Here is a 22336-nt window from a genome sequence, read left to right as displayed (position 1 = left end):
CATCAAGTCAGGGTTTTTTGGCACCCTCCAAAGAGGTTTTAGCTGCACCAAAGGAAAAATCTGTGCTTAAATTATGAGAATTAACAAAAAACAGCAATTCAAATCCTCTCCATTAATAGCAATTTACCAAACAACTGTGGAAAAGCAGAGCATAAACTTGAATAATTATAATAACTTATTTCAGTTTTCCCTGCCTGGAGTCTGGCTGTGTTCTATCAAATTGTCAGAAATAACAGGCAAATGCATATAGATTTATATAGCCATGCTGTAGGTTTCTGTCAAACAGGTTAAGACAGACTCCTTGCCTTTACTGTATGACAACAATCATGCTTATAGTTGTGTATAGGCCCCCCCCACCGAGGCCCATTCTGAGTCAGGAAAAACCCTGCAAGTGAACATGCTGAATTGTGTTGAATTTGTCAGCAGCACATTTCTATTCAGCCTCTTTTCTGATTTCTTTGTTTTAGACAATGTCCTTTTGGCTCTCCAGATTGAAAAACTATTAAAATAAAATGATATAAAAAAAAGTGTCTCCATTAACAAACAGTTAATTCAGCTGCATGTCTAAAAAAAGTGTCAGAAAAAGTGACCTCCACACTCTCTCTCATAAACTACTTCCTGTTCTAGTTAGGACTCCACTGCCTAGATCTTTCCTGAATGGCTTCCAAATTACTGAAACAATTACCCAATTAATCGAGTCAATCGGCCAAGAGAAGTCATTTAGAACAATTTGGATGATAAATTAAATAATTTTTCAAGTAGAAATTCCTAATATTCTCAGATTTCATCTTCTGAACATGACTGTTTTCTGTACTTCTGCTTGATATCATTGTAAATTGGCTTTGGAACTGTGGCTGGGCAAGATATTGATATTGTGATACAAGACTAGATATCTTAGATTTTGGAAATCTTAATATGGTGATAAGTGTTGTCTTTTCCTGGTTTTATAGGCTGTGTTACCCTAAAGTGATGTATTTTCTAAACAAACCAGGCTGTATTATTTGTCTATATCCCCTCAGTCAATAAATCAATATTTCCAATTATTTATTAATAGTCTCATTGTGCAAATGACATGACATAAAGCACTAATTGTCATCCCTACAATATTGTCGCAGTCTTGACATTGAGGTATTTGGTCAAGAATATCACCCAGCCCTAATGTTAACAAATAAATGATAACTGCCAGATTGATAGCTGAAAAATAATATCTGGTTGCCATCCTAATACATATTGTTTACATTTCCAAAACAACCTTGCTCAGAATTCCGCTAAGATTAGATTTTTCTTCAGCACTACAAACATGCCCGACTGGCTGGTGTGAAGTGCACCCGTCACCCAGCATATGACAGCATATTGCTACTGTGCTGTGCGCGAGCCTTCAGTGTGATGTGTGCAGATGAAGGGGCTGAGGACCCGGCCAGGCGGCGCGGCGGCCCAGAGAGGAACGCTGTAGCAGCCGTGCTCCCCTGGTACCCCCCTAATGAGCTCCACTACTGCTCCCAACATGAACCCCTGCTCCTCCACAACATCACACAGTCACAGACGAGGGCAGTGGCACATAGAAACACAGCAGCATGGAGCCAGAGCATTACACACTCAGAGAGCAGCAATATGCACGTTTAGACATACAGGCACAGTCCAAGACAAACAAGTATACACAGTCATATGTACATGGATCTCTCTCAAACACACACACACACACACAAATGTTTATTGGCACAAGGGTGAGACAGCGAATGAGAGAAGTGATTTGCATGCAGACACACACACACACACACTCTTGCTACAGTTGCACATTACAATTACAGTGTATGTAGAATTGTAACAATTCAAAATGTTGCGGTACAATTGTCTCTGAAATGAATAGGATTAACAATCTAATGGTCTTTCAGTCAAAATATTTTTTTTAAATACATCAATTTCATCTTTAACTTCACAGAATGTACCTCTTGAAACACAGACCCGTGATGGCAACAGAATTTGATCCAATCCCGTACTCAATTGTTAAAAAAAAAAAAAAAAGATTCAGGTGAGGTAACTGTCCAAAGGCACTGAGAGACCTTTGGCCGTCTTGAGTTGGAAAAGCTTAATTTCAGCAGAGTTGAAACGATTGATTGATTAGTCAATGACAATTTTGACAGAATGCCAAAGATGTTAGACTCCCAGTCACACATACGTTATCCACCAGTTCAATCTCCAAAAATAAACAAAAAAACTCAGCATTACAGTTGGAGGGCAGTGTTGTTGACAACGGTCCCGGACCACCTGTGCAAAACTTCTCCAATAGTTATAGAGAAATATACAATAGTTATACAGATTTGTTTCTTTTTTTAAAGTTTGTAAAATGGCATCATAAGTTGTGATGAAAACATGGTTAATGGCATCGTAAATTTGCAGAAAATGAGCCTTTTTTGGCTTTGAACACAGGGCTGTCTTGGTTTCTTACCACGATTATACATATGACAAGAAGAAGTATGCTGGAATCAATTATCTAAGTACTTAAAGTATCAGACTGGTTAACTCTCAGTTGTCTTACTCTTAATGCAAATAAAACAGTGGGCATTATTTCTCTATTAAGTGGAATGTTACACAACATCAGCCTGATATCTGTATAATGGGAGCTGCAATACATGTTGATCAATTTAATTATCTGGGCATAATTATTGATTCAAACTGAAATTTTAAAGAACACTTAAAAAGATATCCAGTTGTGTCAGAGCCAGTTTATCACATTTTAGACATAAGAGACCAGTTACCAATAACCGCAGCTAAACTGTTTTTGAATTCAATGATTTTCTCAAAATTCATCTTATTGTTCTACAAGCAGGTCCCAGGCAGGTGGGACTACGCTAAACCCTTAAGTACCATTTACAAACAAGCTGTGAAAGTTCTTGACAAAAAAACAAACAAGAAACTGACAGTTTTCTGTTTTGCAGACATGTGCCTGATGTATAAATGACCTTGTACCACCACCACTCAAGAAATGTTTCATTTTGCAGAGATAATGTAAGGGTCTCCAGGGCTTCCATAAGGAGTGACTGCTACACTCAGTTTAGGAAGAATAAATTTGGTCAAACAGCTTTTCCATATACTATAGTGGAAAAGTGGAACCTTATTTCACTTCACATTAGAAATTGCATTAGTCTTAGCCATTTGAAAATGTCCTTGAAGACTTGGCTGAAGGCAAATCAACTATGTGATCATTGACCTTTTTATAACATGAAATGTATATTTTATATAGGGGTTTACACGGTATGTATTGTTTGTTATAGGTTGTTTTTGATCTGTTTTGATAGTATTGTCTGTAGTGTAGACTGTGTATATTGTCCTTTAATCTCCCTTGCCCAGGGACAACACATGTATATTAGCTGTATAGTTAACGCTGGTACAGCGCTTAAACAGTGCATGGTCCCTGATAAATAAACTAAACTAAAATCGGGATAAAAATCCGGCCTGGTACATCTAAATCAAACCCAATGCAAATCTATCTCAGGTTTGCGGCTCACACCACGGGGCATCGCTAACCATCTCGACGCGCTCCTTATATACGACAGTGGTGAATAAGACTTTCAACAATTACCAACAGAGTTGCCCGATAATGCATTCACGAAAAGAAAACAAATTGAATTTGCTTTTATTTCAGTCAAAGAAATCAACTTCCAGTAATTACCACACAAGGCAAAAAAAAAGAAAAGAAAAAAAAAGAAATTTGCAAACTATATCTTTTTGCCGAGCATTTCAACTAATGATATTGTAATAAGAGGCCTCGCAATGGAGAGGAGAGGGAATGGAAAACATAATTACATGCATTAGTTTATCTAAGCGCGTGTACCGTCGCAGATCCATCAGTTTTTCAGAGCTCATCTGGAAGCCCATGCATCACTGTCAGGAGCCGTTTGATAGGGGGAAAAAACGTGTTCATTTGTTAGCCTTGTTTAAAAGATGGCGCCTCAGATTCACTTAGGCCCAGACGGAGCAGAGCGGTTATGACAGCGCCATTACAAAAACACACACACAGAAAAAAGAAGAGAAAAGGTCTGGGACGGAGCACTCTGCGCCTTGGCAACTGCATCAGCTTTTTGCATTAAGGTGATTACAGTCAATGAGAAGAGCGCGAGCTGTGTTGTGTATGTTAATGATGAGATGATGACGGTAACAGCTGCTCTACCTGAACCTGTGAAAGGCTGCCAAGTGCAGGAGCTGATTCTCGTAATGTTGTACAGAGAATACCCGGTAAACCTTGTGACGGTTGTGGTGAAATCCCTTCTTCACACGGGTGTTACGGTTGTCACACAGCCATTGTTACTATCTGAAAGTATTAAGGTGTTGCCTTTTAAAGCTTCATCACTTTCAGTTTCCCATTTTGAAAATCATTCCCCTGAACTGTTGCAATAATTGTGTTTTTCTTTGCACTTGTCATTTGAACAAAAAAAATCTGTTTTTATAAATGCATACTTGGGGGCTCTCGCATCAGATCAGAGTTTAATTGCCAGGATTGTTCAGGTGCCGCAGGAAATTTTGCCAGGATGTCACTCTTTACGGCCGGTTGTCTGTCCCCTTCCTCTTCCTTCGCGTTGGCGTTCTAACCGCCGGCTAATTTCTGAGGACTATGGTTACCTGGTCCTCAGATCTCAGCAGGGTAAATCCAGACAGCTAGCTAGACTATCTGTCCAATCAAAGTTTTCTGTTGCACAACTAAAACTAATTTTGAACGTACACATGTTCCACCAAAACAAGTTCCTAGGCAAGGCTATTTTGTAGCGGCACCGTGGCGCCGTCCAGAGCTTAGCACCGCACAAGATAATTGTGATTGGTTAACAGAAATGCCAATAAACCAGAGCATGTTTTTCTCTCATCCTGGGATGCTGTGTGTACCAGCCGGACCCTCATCCGGAGCGCTGTGGAGGAAGGTCTGGCAATGCAAGATTAGATCAGCGGTAGCCACAACTGACTTGGAGATATCAACGTTTTATTGAATATCAGATATCTGCTTTATTAATCTAAGCCTAGTTGTTCATTCCCTGTGGAGCTATCTTAACAGAGCAAAAAACCAACACTGGGTCAAGGTAATGGTTTGAATTCCCCCAGGGGCCACCAAACGCACTCTTTACTCTATAATGATGTAAATCGCTGAAAACCTACATAAGTCCTAAAGCCACGGCCTTCATTCATTTTTTATATTCTACAGTTTGTTTTTCAAATAATTGTTCCTCTTTCGCATATTTATATGCATGTTAACGTCCAGCACTTTGGTCAACCTGGTTGTTTTAAATGTGCTTTACAAATAAAGTTGGAATGGATTTTAAAACCCATACATGTGCTACAAAGCCTTAAATTCAGAAATTCAGATAAGATTACATAAAGAGTAATGACAATAAATCCCCATAGGATCTTGTTCACTCTCTGTCCACTTAAACTACTTTCCTATCCATGACCTTTGTTGCGTTTCTATTGATCTAACATCACAAAAAAAAATCTCCAAAGACAGAACTTACACTGTGAGTAACTTATCTTTAAGAGAACAGGATCACTCTTCTCGTGTCACTGAATGCAAAGTACTTTGGTGGGCTTGGGAGAGGAGACAGTCTAATGCTCTGTATTAGTTGCGCATTTAAATTATCATATTTATGTTTTTGAGAATTATTTGCTATACACAGCACCAGTCAAAAGATTTCCAAGTTTTCTGCCTGAAACAAAATACTTCTACAAACATTTACTTAAAATGCAGGCTACATAATTCAACTTTCGGTGGGAACGATGCAGGTCACTTGTTTTTTACTGAAGATATCAGTCCTACATTACTTAACAATTAGCTTTGTTTCTGTGAGCAAAATGTACTTAATTATTAAATGAATAATCCCTGAAACAGTAAAGCGGGTGCTGTGTAATTGATGATACAATTAACAAGTCAAGGTTTCTCAGTAAATTGTCCTTTTCAATGTCTGTAACTGGAGAAAAAACAAACACAAGCTTATGCTACAGGACACCATTACATTTCTCAGTCACCGTCTCTCAACTCTTAATGGACATTAAACATAGAAGCTGAAGAAATACAAAGGCACAATTGAGTTAGCGGGCACTTACAGTGGAGAAGCCTTAGCCCATACATTTGCGTAAGAACACATAACTGTCACAAAATTACATGTTATTATTGAGCAGATCGTATGGATTCCACTTATTGTTGCTTAATGGCCTATTTTTTTTTTTAAATGTGGTTAGCCATTGTTTAAAAGATAATGCAGAGGAGGATGCTGGGGTGTCGTCTTGCCCACCCCCCTGTCCCCTCCTCCCCCAACTCCCTCCTTTCAGTAAGAGCAAGAATCTGCTTATTCAGTTACATTTCAAACCTCAATTTCCGTTTACAATCAGCTCATTAGGGCTGACAGCTTGAAAGGTAGCCATTAATGACACACACACACACACACACACACACACACACACACACACACACACACACACACACACACACACACACACACACACACACACACACACACACACACACACACACACACACACACACACACACACACACACACACACACACACACACACACACACACACACACGCACACACGCACACGCACACGCACACGCACACGCACGCACACGCACACGCACACGCACGCACACACACGCTCCATGTCTACGAAAGGCCTTTTTATACAGCAGCCAGGACATAATCTGAGTTGAGAGACTGCAGTAGCTCAGAAGTAGAGGAAAGTCCCCCCCTGCTGGCCAGGACACATCACTGCCTCTATTGCTGCCACAAAAAAGTTTTGAAAACACCAAACACACGCACGGCATTGCCCGGAAGTTTGTGTAGCAGCTGAATGTTTCCTGCAACAACAAAGAGCTAGCTACGTACCGCTTGTCTCTTTTCTTTCTCTCTTACTCTGTGAAATAAAGCTGCCTTCAAGTGCGGTTGGAAAAATTGAAATCTATAATCAATCTGATGGAAAACAGTAATTTTGAAGTCTACCAGCTCTTCATTGGAGGGTTTAACCTTCATGTTGTCTTTGGGGCAAATTTGAGTTGTTTTCAAAGTTTTTATCATATCAACCAAAATGTTGCCCCCCCCAACATTTTGAAAATGCAGAAAAAAACATTGGAAAAAAAAATCCTTTGAGCCTCTAGACATGTTCACATCGGGTAACCGTATGTGATCCCTTCATTGGTTTCATTTTGAACCAGAGCAGGTGCTCTTATTATCAAAAAGAGATGGCTATTTGGGAATAAGATGGGATCTTATTCCCAAAACGGGAATGCGTTTGGTTTGAAAATGGAAAATCTTTTGATTATTTTTTTTGGCAGCTTCTTTTGCACGATTCATGAAAAGCTGGTAGACGGCTAATTGTTCAAATTAATTTGCGTGAACGACTAAAGCAAGAGATAACAGAATTACATCTGCACTTCCCTGGCACGGGTTCAACAGTGACGGGCCGCGACAGGCAGCTGCATCAAGACAGCATCCTTGCCAGAAATTAAAAGCCACAAAACATTAATTAATAGACTTTTGGTTACGTTAATCTGCACCAAAAGGTTTAAGGAGAGCAGGGTACGGGGGGGGGGATGTTGGGGAACACAGCACACATGTAGGCGGAGGGCATAATTAGAATAAATTAGTTTGATCAAATATTTTGGATAAGGTTTTTTTTTTAAAGTGGCTGTGGGTTAAATAAAAATAAAAAGCACAGAGTCACCGGTGTTGGAGTTAAGGTTTTGACAAGCTCATTAATCACCATGGTAATGGAGCCTTTACAGTTAGCGCACATTTGGCCTTCTGCAGTGGTAGAATGTAACTAAGTACATTTACTTAAGTACTGTGCATAAGCCCAAATGTTGAGGTACTTCTACTGTACTTGAGTCTTTTCTTATTTAAGGTCACTTTCTACTTCTACTCCACTAGATTTCAGAGAGAAATATTCTACTTTTTACTCCCCTACACTCATGACATGCTTAAAGTGACTATATTAACTAGAAACTTTACACATTAAGATTCCTGCACACAAACCATACGTAGTTTATAATATCTGATGTTTTATTATAAAGTAAACCAGCCAACAATATAAAAGGCCTACAAGTCCAGCTGAGATGATGAGACCATTAAACACACAGCTGGTTGGATCCTTTACACTTTCTACAATGGGAGCAGACTTCTTTACTAACTACATTTTTCTGATGATACTTACAGACTTTTACTTAAGTATTGTTTTTAATGCAGTACTTTGCCTACAACACAGTATTTTCTGCAATGTGGTATTATCAGTGCTGCAAGATTATGGCCAAAATGATAATCCCAATTATTTTGATCAATATTGAGATCAATTAATTATTACGATTTGTTGATTTTACCCAAAACAAATGTTATTGTCACATAGGCTATTTATAACTGCTTTCACATTCATATTACGCTACATTCCTCTTATGTTGAAGTTGTGTGTTGTACATACATACAGCTGCAACACATGTAAATGAAAATTATCTGAAATAAATAGCCTAGGATATATATATGTATATATATATTTTTTTTTAATGTATCTCTGAGAAAGCTCCTTCAATTGTTTTCAACAGTAACTGATTAAAAGAGCTAGGGAGAGAGGGGGAGTGCGCTGATGTACAATAAGGCCTACTCACAGATTGACTGCTGACTCAATATGAATGGGTCCAGCATGGGTCAAATGGTGGGTCAACAGTTACACACACATTTAAGAAATGTCTGTATCGTCACTATGATATTCTGGCCATGGGTCCGTCTCTCGCCCAGGTCCAGCAGGCTCCGTCTCACACGCTATTACTTAACTGAAGGTAGTTGCATTCAATAACTTATGTGTTTTTCGCCATGGCCCCCACGATAGCAGTTACCAGCAAAAACACAGGTACAAATACAGGTTTCCCTCTCATGCTTAACATACAGCTGTGTTAATAATTGTGGACAAATGTGTGGGCTGGCACTGTCTACTATCTGTGACTGTCTACATCTAGAAACTAAGTTATGTGGTGCAAGAACAACTCTGACATGATCAGACAGTGGTTAACGGAGCGGTAGACTGGCTTTGCAAAAATCCTGGAGCGTTCTATGAATGGAAAAAATTAAATATTGTTTGATCACGCAAATTTGATTGTGGGGAGCCAGAATTGTGATCAAAATTGTATTAATTGTGCAGCCCTAGATATTAGTACTTTGACCTAAGTAAAAGATCTGAATACTTCTGTCACTGCTGGCCTTCTGTCTGAATGAAGTAGAGGCAGAGGATGGTAGCCACCAGGCCGGGCCACGGGACTACTGGGAGAGCAAAGGCAGAGCCAAGAGCATGTAGGCCCATCAATCCCCTGGGCTTCATCTCCTTCTCCTCCTGTTCTCCCCAAATTGAAGGAGCAGCCGATACTTTGCACTTTGTCAATTTGTAGCCTTATCTACATGCAAGAGGCTAATGATCCATCTCAAACTCTTGATGGCCGGGATGTAAATGATATTAACTAGCTCTTGGTCTGCTGTCGCCACTTATAGGGCCACGATGGGGAGGAGAAGGGAGGTGCTCTCTGCACTCTGAGGAGGATCTAGCAATGAAGGACTAGCGTGTTAAGGACATTCTAGAATCGACTGCTGCTACCAGATGTTAGACAACTGAGGGTAAAGAAGAAGACGTCAACAAAAATGTCTAAATGGATGGACAAGATTTGCGAATTTTTTTTCCATAAGAGGAGACACCAAACCCATCAGAGAGAGTCAGGGAACGGCAGGAGACTTGGATGTTTACGACCAAATTATGAATTAAAAATTAATCAGCACCATATGCTGCTTCCCGCACGCTTCAGAAAGAGAGGTCTAAGGTTTTTAAATTAAGTTTCACGTTATACAGGAAATATGTTAAATACTTATTTTGTAAAGAGTCTGTATGCGTAATCTTTATGTTGAAATAAATGTAGGGGTACAATTAGTCTTGTAAGGGTTTTAGTTGTATGGGTTTGCACTCTTTTTGACATAATGCACACAAATTAGATTTTCTAATATTTTAGAACCAGTGTATTTTTTTTCACAAATATTCAAAGTTTATTTTGAACATCAAATTAAGAACATGTACATTTTAGTACAAGAAAACCATCAAAACAAAGTACTCAAACATATCTTTCAAAATTATTGTAAATAAAGATTTGTATAAAATAAGTGTTTCCATGTTCAAAAGGAGTAGGAAGAAAAATGTATCTGGCCCAACCCCCTTTTTCTACTTTAGTTATATACAAACTAATTCTTCACTTATTTATACATGTATAATCATACCCATACACACACACCCCTTTTCTGTCTTTTCCAGCTGCCATCTACTAGTGTCCATGTTCATTTGTTAGTTACGTCAAACAAAACAATGTGGCTACTTTTGAGAGCCCTAATGGTAACACGGTACACAAAACAGACCATGAGAGAAGACACCGAACAGGGCCTCTGAGCATTTCAATTTACTTCAGCGATGCCTCTATTGAAGGCTAAAGCTCACTGAGACTGAACAAGCTCGGATTAAACACCTTTTTCTATCAGCCCGCGGCGATACAGTTTCCCACCTGCAGCGCTGAAAGTACCGTTTCACCCCCCACAATCATATAGGCAACGTAAGCATGCTGAGAGGAGGCCCATTTCTCATCTGCTTCTTTACCCGCCACCATTTCAAGGGATATTATTACCATAAATTACGTCTGTAACGCAGTGTGGGAGACAGATAAAAAGTAGAGTCTGGGCATCCATTTAGCTCCGGTAAACTTCCCCGTTTGCTGCCAGTTCATGATCACCCATCCAAACGGTCTATTTTATGCCTGACTTGTCTGATGCATGAGAAGAAGAGTGCGCCACCATTTTTTTAATCCCTTTTTCTTCCCTCCTGTAGGGGAAAAAGAAAAAAAGTAAAAATTGATGGGAGGACACGAAGAGGCCATCGGTTATGTTTGCTTTGGCGGGGAAACAAATTTGCGTCTGCACGCAGCACGACTCACCTGGGCCCCGTTCATCTCTGAACGCAGAGCCCACGTCGGTAGTATTGACTCCTCGCATACACATTCACAGAGCGGGGGATCCGACGGTCACAGAAGGCGTGTGTGGGTGTGTTTGGTAGAATTCTTTTATGTAATCTTTGCTGCTGAAATGAAGCAATGTATCTGACATTCAGAGCCTTGTCTGTGTGCGTGACAAAGGTGGAACTAACAGCACGGATGGGGGGGCGGGGTTTACAACCCCTCCGATGATCAAAACCGGCCAGTGAAACCCACCCTAAAATCCCTATTGTAATTTCATTTACATAATGACAGACCTTTGCACCAAATATTTATGCAAAAATGGCACAAATTGTTAGCTGAAAAATTAACCAGAACGCGAGAATGAAAATGCCCCAAATTTCAATTTCACTAAAAAGTGGAGATTCGGTGGTAGTGGAAAAAAGCACAGCTAGAAAAAAAATGTCAGAAACAGACTGCATCTGTTTTACATTATAATCCAGTGAAGTAAACCATGATTTAAAAAAAAAGCCAGAGTGCTTGATTAAACGCCACCACCGACTTCATTTTTGCAGCTCACGGCGTCTTTTTTGAAGTTGAAAAAGGTTCAACTTATCTGGGAAAAAAAAAGGTCCTACTTCAAATACTTTGACAGCCGACCAATGACAGGTAGAGTAGCCCGACCTGTTGTTTCCATAACACAGTTATGTTATGTCCAGGGAAATTTGGATCAGTTTAATGCCAAAACATTTTCTTTGGCACTTTTTTTTCTCGTCTTTTATTGAATGTTGTGTTAGTTTATTCTTGGTTGATGTAAAGCACTTTGGACACCTGTTGGTTGCTGTAAAATGCTATATAGATAACTGCTGATTGATTGATTTCCATCACGTCAGCATCAAAACCCAACTGACTGGACCAAATCACACACTCTGCAAACCAAGATGCATGTATATGATACTCAAAACACTGATGAACTCTTAGAAAGCATTAGTTTTGCGCTCTTTTATTAATTAATCATTTTTCTTCCCATCTCTTCCTCTCCGCCAATCACCATTTTTCCCCAACACTGACACCCAAGACAGTTGGTGCTGCCATGTTGCTTACAGCCTCATTTTTCTTCTTCTAATATATTCAGCCTCTTTTTCTCCTGATACATATTCGCTCTTGATTGTGGCTGCCAATTAGCCGGCTAAGACTGTGGCAGTTCATCCATCTGACTTGAAGGTTCCTTGCCACTAATTTTGACGGTTGGGTCAAGTAGCGGAGGGGGACCATTAATTGGAATAATGAAGTCTTCAGTGAGTGATCATCAATGACTTCAGAGTACTATTAATCCTTTTAAAAGAAAATCATCTCTTTATTGTTAATGTTTAGCTTTATCGTCCAGCCGGCTGCTGCAACATCTCATTAATCCGAGACTTAAAAACATTGTGTATATAACATTTCTTTCTTGCTGCTTCTTTTTTTACTCTGATGTAATTTAGTTGCATTTCTTACCCTACGTCTCTTGCTGTCCCACTTAATTTCTTCTCATCCTGCTTTCCTTCTTCACGCCTTTTTTGCTCTTCTGCCTTCATTTCTGCTATTTGTCTCATCCACCTTTCACCTCAGGCCTCACTATTCCTCCATCTCAATTCTTATTTCTCCCACCTCCACCTTTTTCTCTGATTTGGAATTCCACTCTCCCGTTGTTTTCCTTTGCACCATCCTCTTTTCCCTCACTCCTTACCTTTTATCTCATCTTTCCGTCCCTTGCTCCTGCTTCACTCCCTTTATCCAGTGGTAGATTATAACTAAGTACATTTACTCCAGTAATGTACATAAGTTCAAATTTTGAGGTACTTGTACTTTACTTAAATCTTCATGCCACTTTCTACTGCCACTCCGCTATAGAAATATTGTACTTTGTACTCCACTACATTCAACTGACAGTTTTAGTTACTACAAGTCCAGCTGAGATGATTAGACCATTAAACACACAGCTGGTTGGATCCTTTCTACAATGGCTCCTCCCATTGTTCTTTACTTTAAAATTTTCCTGATGACACTTAATGACTTTTACTTGAGTAACATGTTCAACGCATGACTTTTACGTGTAACAGAGTATTATTATAGTGTGGTATTAGTGCTTTTACTGAAGCAGCTGAATACTTTTTCCAGTGCTGCCTTTATCCCTCTCTCTCCACCTTTTCCAGCCTCGTCACGGCACTTCTCACGTCGCAGCACCAATTTCCACTTTTCAAATTATAAATTGCATTAGATCTCGATACTTTAGGACCAAAATGCCTTTCCAACTTTCCCAATATTAACGTGGGGTGTAAATCCCAAAATTTCATAATGATACAATACATCCATTCTTGGACAACAATCTGATATTTGCTGATATCTTTAAGTCTGCCCAATACAATTGTTTCATTTCAGGGGCCTGCAAACAATGAGACAATACCATATGCCCATTTAAGATAGTTCCATTTATAGCAACTCAAAATAAGCAACTAAAATATGATTTGACAATTTTGTTACTGAACTCTTCCAGACATTGAAATAAAAAAATTCTTAAAAGGGTAAACTTTCCTTTAAAATAAAGTGGAAATCTAAAATAAATGGGCATCTTACAGACAATATCTATTGATATTTTTGCTTGGCTGCAAGAATTGGTTCCAATTTCTGATCGTTTCAAAAATTACAATGGAATTTTATTTTTAAATTGGACTCGTTTGAAATTTTTTGTTTTGAATCCGATTGGTTCCATATTTAACACGCACAAGTTTTGGTTTCCGTGGCTACCGCTGTACTTCCAAACGCTTGTTGTGTTGCAGCCACAGAGCACAGTTAACAGTGCGCTACCATGTGGCTTTATTTTACATTGAAAAAGCACGGAAAAACTGTAAGCCATCACTGAATCAAAATAGAATGTTCCTCTTAACTGTCAATAAATGTGACCCGTTTCCACTCAACACCTCCAAAGAATCGGACATCAAAAAACGATAAGAACCGGAGTCAAGATAAAATATCGGAATTGGAATCAGAACTGTTCAAATCAAAATGATGCCAAACCCTGTGTGTTTTAATGCATTTTGTAAAATTGAGTTGGCTTGGTGTATAACATGTGCTCTCCCTCGATCCTGTTCATCTCAGTTCCTTCCTCTTTGCTGTCTCAAAACACATCATAGATCACCCAGCTTTAATTCCAGCTTTTCAATTCCCAACGATAGCCAACCCTACACATCACTGTATTTTATATAAAAGTGTTAGTTGGTCTCTTTGGTATCTGATTGAAAAACTGATTTTGGTTTTATTGTCCATGACAGCTGGAACAAATTACAGCACTTCCTTAAAATAAACTCACATGTGCCTTTTGAACAATTGTCATTTTAAACATGTAAACTTCTACTTGTAAGTGCTTATATAATTATACTTTCTTTTGCATCTTTACTATTCTAATCTATTTATCATATAATTTTCTAATTCAGAAGGTTTTAGTGTCTTTGTTTTTCTTATGACGGTGTTGCTTCTTTTCTGTTTTGTTTGTCTTTGTAATTTGACTTGATGTTGTGTAATTAAGGGCCGCCCCTCAATGATCAAATTTAAAGACCAGGGCATGGTGCTCTTTGGATGCTTGCTTTTTTTGGCGCGAGGCTACGGCAGGCTACGTTAGATGCAGCCTGTGGGTAAGTTTAGATAAACAAAGGCAAGAGAAGCTAACAAATGCCATAGCGACGTGGATAGCTACCGACTGCAGACCCATTAGGGTTGTGGAGGACATCGGTCTGAGAATCGCAACAACGACGGCAGGCATGAGATTCCCTCAAGACACACCATCACAAGAATACACGAGTTGTATATAAAGGAGAGGACTGCAAAACATGCACCCGCTGTTTCTCTTATTAGGGACTATACTGGACTCACTGGGTAACCATAATTATCTCGGAGTTACAGTGCATTATACTGATGAAAAGTGGGCGCTGCATTCACATGCTCTGACTGATAATAGGCTGAGACATGCGCGGGACACTTTATTGACGTTGCACAGTAGTGGAATGTGTCAAATAAAGTCACCGCAGTTAGGACAGATAGTACGAATAGAAACGGAATCTGATTGCTGATGCAAGCCTACTGCCTTCTGATCATGTCCCCTGCTTTGCGTTTGATCACGCTGTGTCTCCGCTTAACAGCGCGTTGGACAGTATCCCTCATTGTCTCGGCTTAACAGCGCGTTGGACAGTGTCCTTGCTAAGTGCGTAAAGTTGTGGGGCTTTAAACCCAGTCCAGTAAGTGCTGCAGAGTTAGAGCAACAACAGAAGAACGTGTACGTAAGAAGGAGTCGCTTATGCAACACATTCCAACCAGATGGAATTCAACTCTGGACATGATAAATAAATTGTTTAAGTTGAGATTTAAACTAAATATTTTATTTAACTGCTACTTTATATACAAAATGCTGGTAAGTTTTTGCAGAACAAATGTTATGGCACTTTTGTTCATATGGCAGAACCTTTAAAATAAAATTGAACTATATGCACTACTTTTGAATTCATTATTTCATTTTGCGATTAATTGGGGAAATTATGCAATTAATCACGATACATTTTAATTGCTGCCCAGCTCTAATAAATAAATATATATGCATTAGTGGTCCCCCAATACTTTACCTGAAGTCTCTTTTATAGACCTTAGTGGTCCCCTTATCCAGTATCTGAAGTCTCTTTATATAGACCTTAGTGGTCCCTAATACTGTATCTGAAGTCTCTTTATATAGACCTTAGTGGTCCCCTTATACTGTATCTGCAGTTTCTTTCCCATAATTCAGTCTTGGTGCGGAATTCCAGCCACTAAAGCCAGTCCCACAATGAGCTTTACTTAGTATGTGCCATTTCTGAGTCTGTGGCTTTTGGGGAGGAGAGGGGGGGGGGGTGGCTGGGGGTTGGCATTGACCAACTGCCACTTTGCTCATTTGAATGCCATGATGTCTCTCTCTCCAAAATTCTCTGGACGGGCAAAGCAGAGAAAGGGTAACCTTGCTCCTTATGACCTCTTAATTGCAGAAAAAGACTTTAAATCGCAAGATTAACTTTTACACACACACACACACACACACACACACACACGCACGCACGCGCACGCGGTGTTGCGACTACTAGTAACGTTAAAAAAGTGACAACACCCACCGGATCTAGCTAGACCGGAAACAAAACTGTCATGCCACTCACACTTGTGTGGGCTTGCGAGCCGGCCAAAGAGTGGTAACGTTACATTTTAAGGGGACGGCGAGACGCCAAAATGGACGCCATTAAGATTCTGAATGGAAAGTTTACTTTCTAAAAGTTGCCAAATGTTCCACTGACAAGACCAAAGTGATCTGCGGGTTTGGTCGTTGTGAACTGAGCTATCACTGCAGCACGACCAGGCTGAAATACTACTTGATGTCCCCCCCGGCCATCAAAGTATTTTTTTTAACCCTTTTATTGATGGTCAGCGTTACATTGTGTGAGAGATTATTTGCTCCAAGTGAGAATGTTGGTGTGAAATTGAACACTACAATAGGCTATATGCCAATGTTTTCAATGGAAACAAAAAATATTTGCACAAAGCGAGCTGATCCACTTTTCCATACGGATATGAGCATTAAAATAAAAAAAACGTGGGTCAAAAAAGAAATTAAGGGACATTAATAGATAAAAGTGTGCGATTAATTGCAATTGAATATTTTAATCGTTTGACAGCACTAAGAAATACAAAACCTTAAGAAGCGCAAAAAAACTTAGCAACAAAAAAAACAAAAAAACATTTTTACTACATGAAGCCAAGAATATGGCTGTACTTTTACTAAATGAAGCTCAAAGAACGGACCAAATGTTTTTTGTTATTGCCAATCGTATCGGGACCTTTGACCTGTAATAAAAATCAGATTGAGTGATGTTCAAGAACCCCTGCAATATAACATAATATACTGTAGGTCTGACCCTTGACCTCCTCCTTTGGCACACCACCTAAATGGATACAGTGCTGAATTACATTTGAACACATTCCTCTACAAGACTGACATTCTTTGACTTCAACCAAGGTTTGTTTTCTGTCAGGATGACACAGTGCCTCCGAAACTAATCAATGGATTCGTTTCCAAATTCCCACACCATTCATCTCTTTCAACCATATTACCTAATCTATTTTAAATATCTTTTCATTCACCTACAGCATCTTTGCATCTACCCATCAGTCGTTTTATACATCAATCTTTCCATGCAGTGATAAGCTGCACTACAGTACGCAGCCATTACTTACAGTGACAGTGAAGAAGTGACTGCCAATAAGGCCAACAGTGAATACATGTCAAAGACAACTTACACAGAGCTCACTCTAGTCACTGCTGGATTTCAGACATGAAAGATTGACTCGCTTCGTCCCTTTGACAGCAAGTGTAAAGCCTCTTGTGCTTTTGTGGCGTGGCCCGAGTCAAATTGTTCAATTTTACCTTTAATCGTGCCATTTATCAAAATGCTGCTCAGCCGCGTCAGTAAGTGCAGTTATGCTAACTAGATTGGAGTGAGGCCAAAGGAGGACGAGCCTCCTCAGCTTGTTGGGGGGGAGGGGGTCCCAAACAGATGGTTAGCTACATCAGGTACCAATCAAATATGTTGACTTTTTTGTTTTCAGGATTCGGGCGGAGTAGTACACCAAGTATACTGTAGAGACATTTGATAAGTTGATATTTATGCATGTAAAAGTTCAAATGCAGTAAACCATTCAGAGGGAGCTTTTAGGGCAGAGTCAGCATGAAGTGGACACTAGGTTGCAGGAATAGATCAGAATTTGTAAGCTAGTAGAAGTGTCTCACAAATAAAGAGTTGTGTCAAAGGTAACCGTTTCACAGAAACAGATTAACTGACCACTGCAGAACAAGAAGACTGTAAGAAACAAAGTTATTCTGATGTTCATTGGTCACTATTGACATTTGTGTGTATACAGAGTTGGCTCACTGTGTCATGAAAGTTTGTTCACTGTTTGAATAAAGCTGAAAATAATTAGAAATCCTTGGACCTTGGATCTTTAAAGTCTTCATCATCGTCTCCTAAACTCAAGGCTTTTTCAACCTGCAAAATTATGCTTTAAACCTAATGAAGTGCCCTTAAACCAAGTGGTAAAATGTAACTAAGTACATGTATTCCATGTTTTACTTTTAACAGTATTTTTTACAGTGAGTTAGTACTTTTACTTTAGGAAAGGATCTGAATACTTCTACCACATGCTAAAAACTTTTCAACTGAAGATGCTGATGTGTGGCTGACCCTGACCTCTGACCTTTGTGTGCTCAGTGGGGGACAGTAGTATAGGACAAATGTCTTCTCAAGGAGAGCAGCAATTACGTTTTCAACAGTGTATTAGATGTAGTCTTGGGTATAAATGTCCTGGAGAACAATTTTACGTTTTTGAAAAGAATATTTACTGTCTGACGACCTCTTTTAAACTATGGATCAAATGATACTGTGGAATGTTACAAATGCCAACACAAAACTTTTGTTTCAAAAAAGTTTAAATGCTTTCAGCAATTACTTGATAAATGAGAAACTTTCGACATAATACCCAGTAAGAGATAGTCAGATAGCGTTGTGGGCAGGAGATTAAGTCGGACTCAGTGGTGAGTGAAACCGAAGCAGACGGACAGACAGAGCTGGAGCCGAGCAGACCACTTTTTAATTTATAACTTTATCGGTTATTAGGCAAATAAAACGCTGATACAGTTAATCCGGAAACTGCCAAAAACAGCCTGTCTATCCTGATTTTAAACAATGAACTATCTCACGATCGCTCAGTTCAATCAGAATATGCCAAGGCTGCCACAACTATGATTTTTCTTAGACAAAAACTTGAGCAGTTGGGTTATGTGACTGTATCCTCCCATTTGGCTTTTATTAAGACAGTATGAACCCAGGGCAGAGCACCACAACACAAACGCCAGTCAATTTACCCATTCGGCATCCAATTCTCAGATTATTATGAGCCACGTTGCAGCAGTTGATGGAGAGATTAATCTTGCTTTGATAGAAATATGTCAAGTTTGTGCAGGCTGAGATGGATGCGATTTATCATTCCGGACCAATCGGTGCCTGAATGTCGCTCCTCCTGACAGCTCTATCCGCGGCACGAATGTCCCAAAATGTCACCTGTTGTACGCAGAGTGACCTTCTAATTTTCTAATTCAATTTTCGAGAACTCCCTCTCGCCGCGACTCAGCTCATATCATGAACCAGTAATAACAATTACACACCGTGACTGGCTCCAAAACCTGCAATTCCCCCCCGCTTTAAATCAAACCCCAAGTAGTCTTTTATTAAGCTGCCCGGTTAAATCAATCTAAATCTAAGCATAATAACTCTCTAATCAGGTGCTGGGGAGAATAATAGGTTGTCACGCTCGAGGAAAAATAGGCAATCATGGAATGTTTTCTTTAATTAGGCCGGCTAAAGTAGAAGGGCATGGCGGGAGCGGGGGACACATTCATCATAGCCAAGGTGGGAAATTACTTCAATTACTCAGGAAGGGGAGAGTGAACAGAATTACAGAAGTCAGAGAAGCAGAAGAGGAGACCCGGATCTGCAAGGAAGTCCAAATGACACCGAGGGCAGAGAAGGCAAGGACAGTGAAGGGAACAACATTGGGAGGAGAGAAGAAAGGTGGGAAACTGCCCATTGAAAGATGCCTGATACGGTACATAAAGGTTGTGAGTGAGGAAACAAAAAGTGTGTTTTTGTATCTTAAATTTTCACTGTACAAGGACATTGCTTCTGGCCTTCTATCACAGCTGTCTTGTATCTCATATTAATTTCTGACCACTGGTTGATTCCATTATCTTTCTACACACTTGTCAACACTTCACTCTTCATAAACCTTTATTTCTATGCTGTTTATACGCAGAAAATTGAGTAGAAAATAATTTTAAATGAGATAGGAAGACGTTAGGGGCAATTTTGATGTAGGAAGGTTGAAATTAATCAAGACAAAAAGAAATGAGCTTCAATGACCCAATTAGACAAGTGAATAAGAATAGAGGAAAGGGGTACAGAAGGGAGGCATAATAAAAAGGAAAAGGACAAGATAAAGAGCAGAAAGTGGGGGGGTGATAAGGATTCAAACTACAGAAAAGGGGAAGTATAGTGCTGTGAAGTGGATAAAGGGGGTGAAACGAGGGAAATGAGATTGAAGGATAGAAGTAGGGAAAGACAAGTGAAACCTCTCCGATTTCTCAATTCGCCAGGCGCCTTCTGCCGCGGCTATAAAACAATCCTCCATCATTCATTCTTTAAAGAGGACCCCAACCTAGACAACCAGCAAGTGTCCACCACCGAGCTCCCAGTGTCTGTCAGCTTTCCCAGAATGCAACGAGAGAAAGAGTGACTGAGCAAGCCTAGCTGAAATTCGTCCCCGAGATGACAAGATAAAGGCCTCTTACTGCAACTGGATCAATTGATTGGGACGTAGCTTTGGCAGGTTCGTAGATCCAGTTTGTTCTATGACTGAAGATGTTGCCAGAACGGCTGCCGGCCAGATGAACACAGAGATTATGACTTTTGATAACTGCGACACGCTGGCTGAAATAGCTGTTGTTGATGCTGACGAGTAAAAAGCTTGGAGATGGACAGACGCACTTCAACTAATCCACTCCCGTTTATTGCGTTGCTTTGACAAATTAACAGCAGATAGAAATACTGTATGTCTTCCTGACTATGAGGCAAGTAGATCCCTTGCCCTTTTTTTTAACAACAGTACCTGAAAGGTGACCATTTTTCCATTGACAAAAAAAAGGAGATTTAAGACAAACATGCACACACAAAAATACAGATTCAAATCAGACATTCAATACCCTCAATTACTACGGTGGGGTAAATTTGACAATCAGTGGCAGAGCTGTCAATCTAAATCAGGGGATTATGGCGGTGTTGTTGTTGCAGAGCACAACAGTCTACTGCTTAAAGGGACTACTGTTACTTACAACTCAGGACTGATCCTCAAGCCAGGAAGAATCCATCCATCATTGCTGTCCATCAGCAGCCATGCAGCTCAATTCCTGTGGATAGAAAAGGCCACTTAGTTTTCTGCCAAGCAGTGCTGCCCCCCCCCCACAAGTTCAAAACAAGTTTTAACTTGGTTTTGTTTTCACACACACACACACACACACACACACACACACACACACACAATTATGATTCTTCATTCCAATTTGTGTAAATATACTGTGTATTAGTTTGTGTTTTTCTTACCCTTCTCTGCCATTATGTTCTGAAAGCTAGCATACTTCATACATACACTATATATTTTGGATTATAATTTATTTTCTAAAATTAAGAGTGCCTTGGTAGCGGAGTGGTTGGAGCGCATGCCAGATACCTGCAATGTCCCACCCCCCAATTCCAGTCTGCCTCTACACTGTCAAAGATATAAATCGCCCAAAACGATTTAGCATTCATGATGTTGGACACTGCTTAGTTTCAGATGCCATGGATGACAACTCCTTATTTTATCTCATGCTAAATTGAGCAACATTCAGTTGATCCCTCAGTCTGAACCCCAAACCTGATCCAGAAGTGTCCTGGACAACAAGCTCTGATTGCAGAAGACAGAGAGACTCCTGTCAGTTTCACAGCAAGCTGGTAATCAGACAGGGGATCTGTGTTTCACTGCAGTGATCAATAAAAGGATTGCAGTGTGTGTTCACATCTTGCAAATGCGCAGGATTATCAGGTTGGGGCAATCCATCATGACTCGAAAGGTGGTCAATGGCAGAGCAGCCGGAACTAAATAAGTGGAAGAGGTATCATGTAGCTTGTCTACTTTACAAAAAGGATCTTGCTATTGAAGTGTATCTGTCACTAGAACAGTCTTCTGCAGATTTGGTCTGAAGAAAATGTAAATCAAATTGTCAACTTAAAACCCACATGAAAAAAACGTTATCAAGTAATTCTTCTGTAACGGCCTGCAACCCGCCTTAAGGACAAACACCCACTTGCACTTGTTCTTTGTGCAGAAGTGGTGCATCTTTTCCTAACCCCCCTTCTCTCCATTGTCCCTCCTTAATCCACACTCCTCTTTCTTCCCTTCATTCCTTTCTGCCATATCCTGATCCCATTCTTGTTCTCTTGCCCTTTTTCCTCTTAGTTTTCTGTTATCATTCTATGTTGGTGTACATTGTTTTCAACTGTGTGTGTTGTTGCAGATCTAATGTACTCTAGTTCTACGTTTGAGCTGATTGAGAAAAACAGTTGGTGGGTCAGCGGTAGCCAGGGGCGTCGCCAGGAATTTTGGGCCCCATGACAAGAAAAAATGGGTTAGTTTAATAATTGAAATGTCCTAACTTCCC

The 22336-nt window shown here is 39.9% G+C and overlaps 1 long non-coding RNA gene across 1 annotated transcript in view; it reads right to left on the bottom strand.

The window, feature by feature from the left end:
- The window catches only part of LOC117939575, a 28853-nt gene that overhangs the window by 4226 nt on the left and 2291 nt on the right, over nucleotides 1-22336 (bottom strand). The window contains exon 2 of the long non-coding RNA XR_004655625.1: nucleotides 20972-21046. This is a non-coding gene — a long non-coding RNA (uncharacterized LOC117939575). The remainder of the gene's footprint in view (nucleotides 1-20971; nucleotides 21047-22336) is intronic.

The sequence above is a fragment of the Etheostoma cragini genome, chromosome 24, assembly GCF_013103735.1.
Source record: "Etheostoma cragini isolate CJK2018 chromosome 24, CSU_Ecrag_1.0, whole genome shotgun sequence".
Lineage (NCBI taxonomy): Eukaryota > Metazoa > Chordata > Actinopteri > Perciformes > Percidae > Etheostoma > Etheostoma cragini.
The sequence above is the reverse complement of the archived record's forward strand: the minus strand, read 5'-3'. Positions and strand labels throughout refer to the sequence as shown.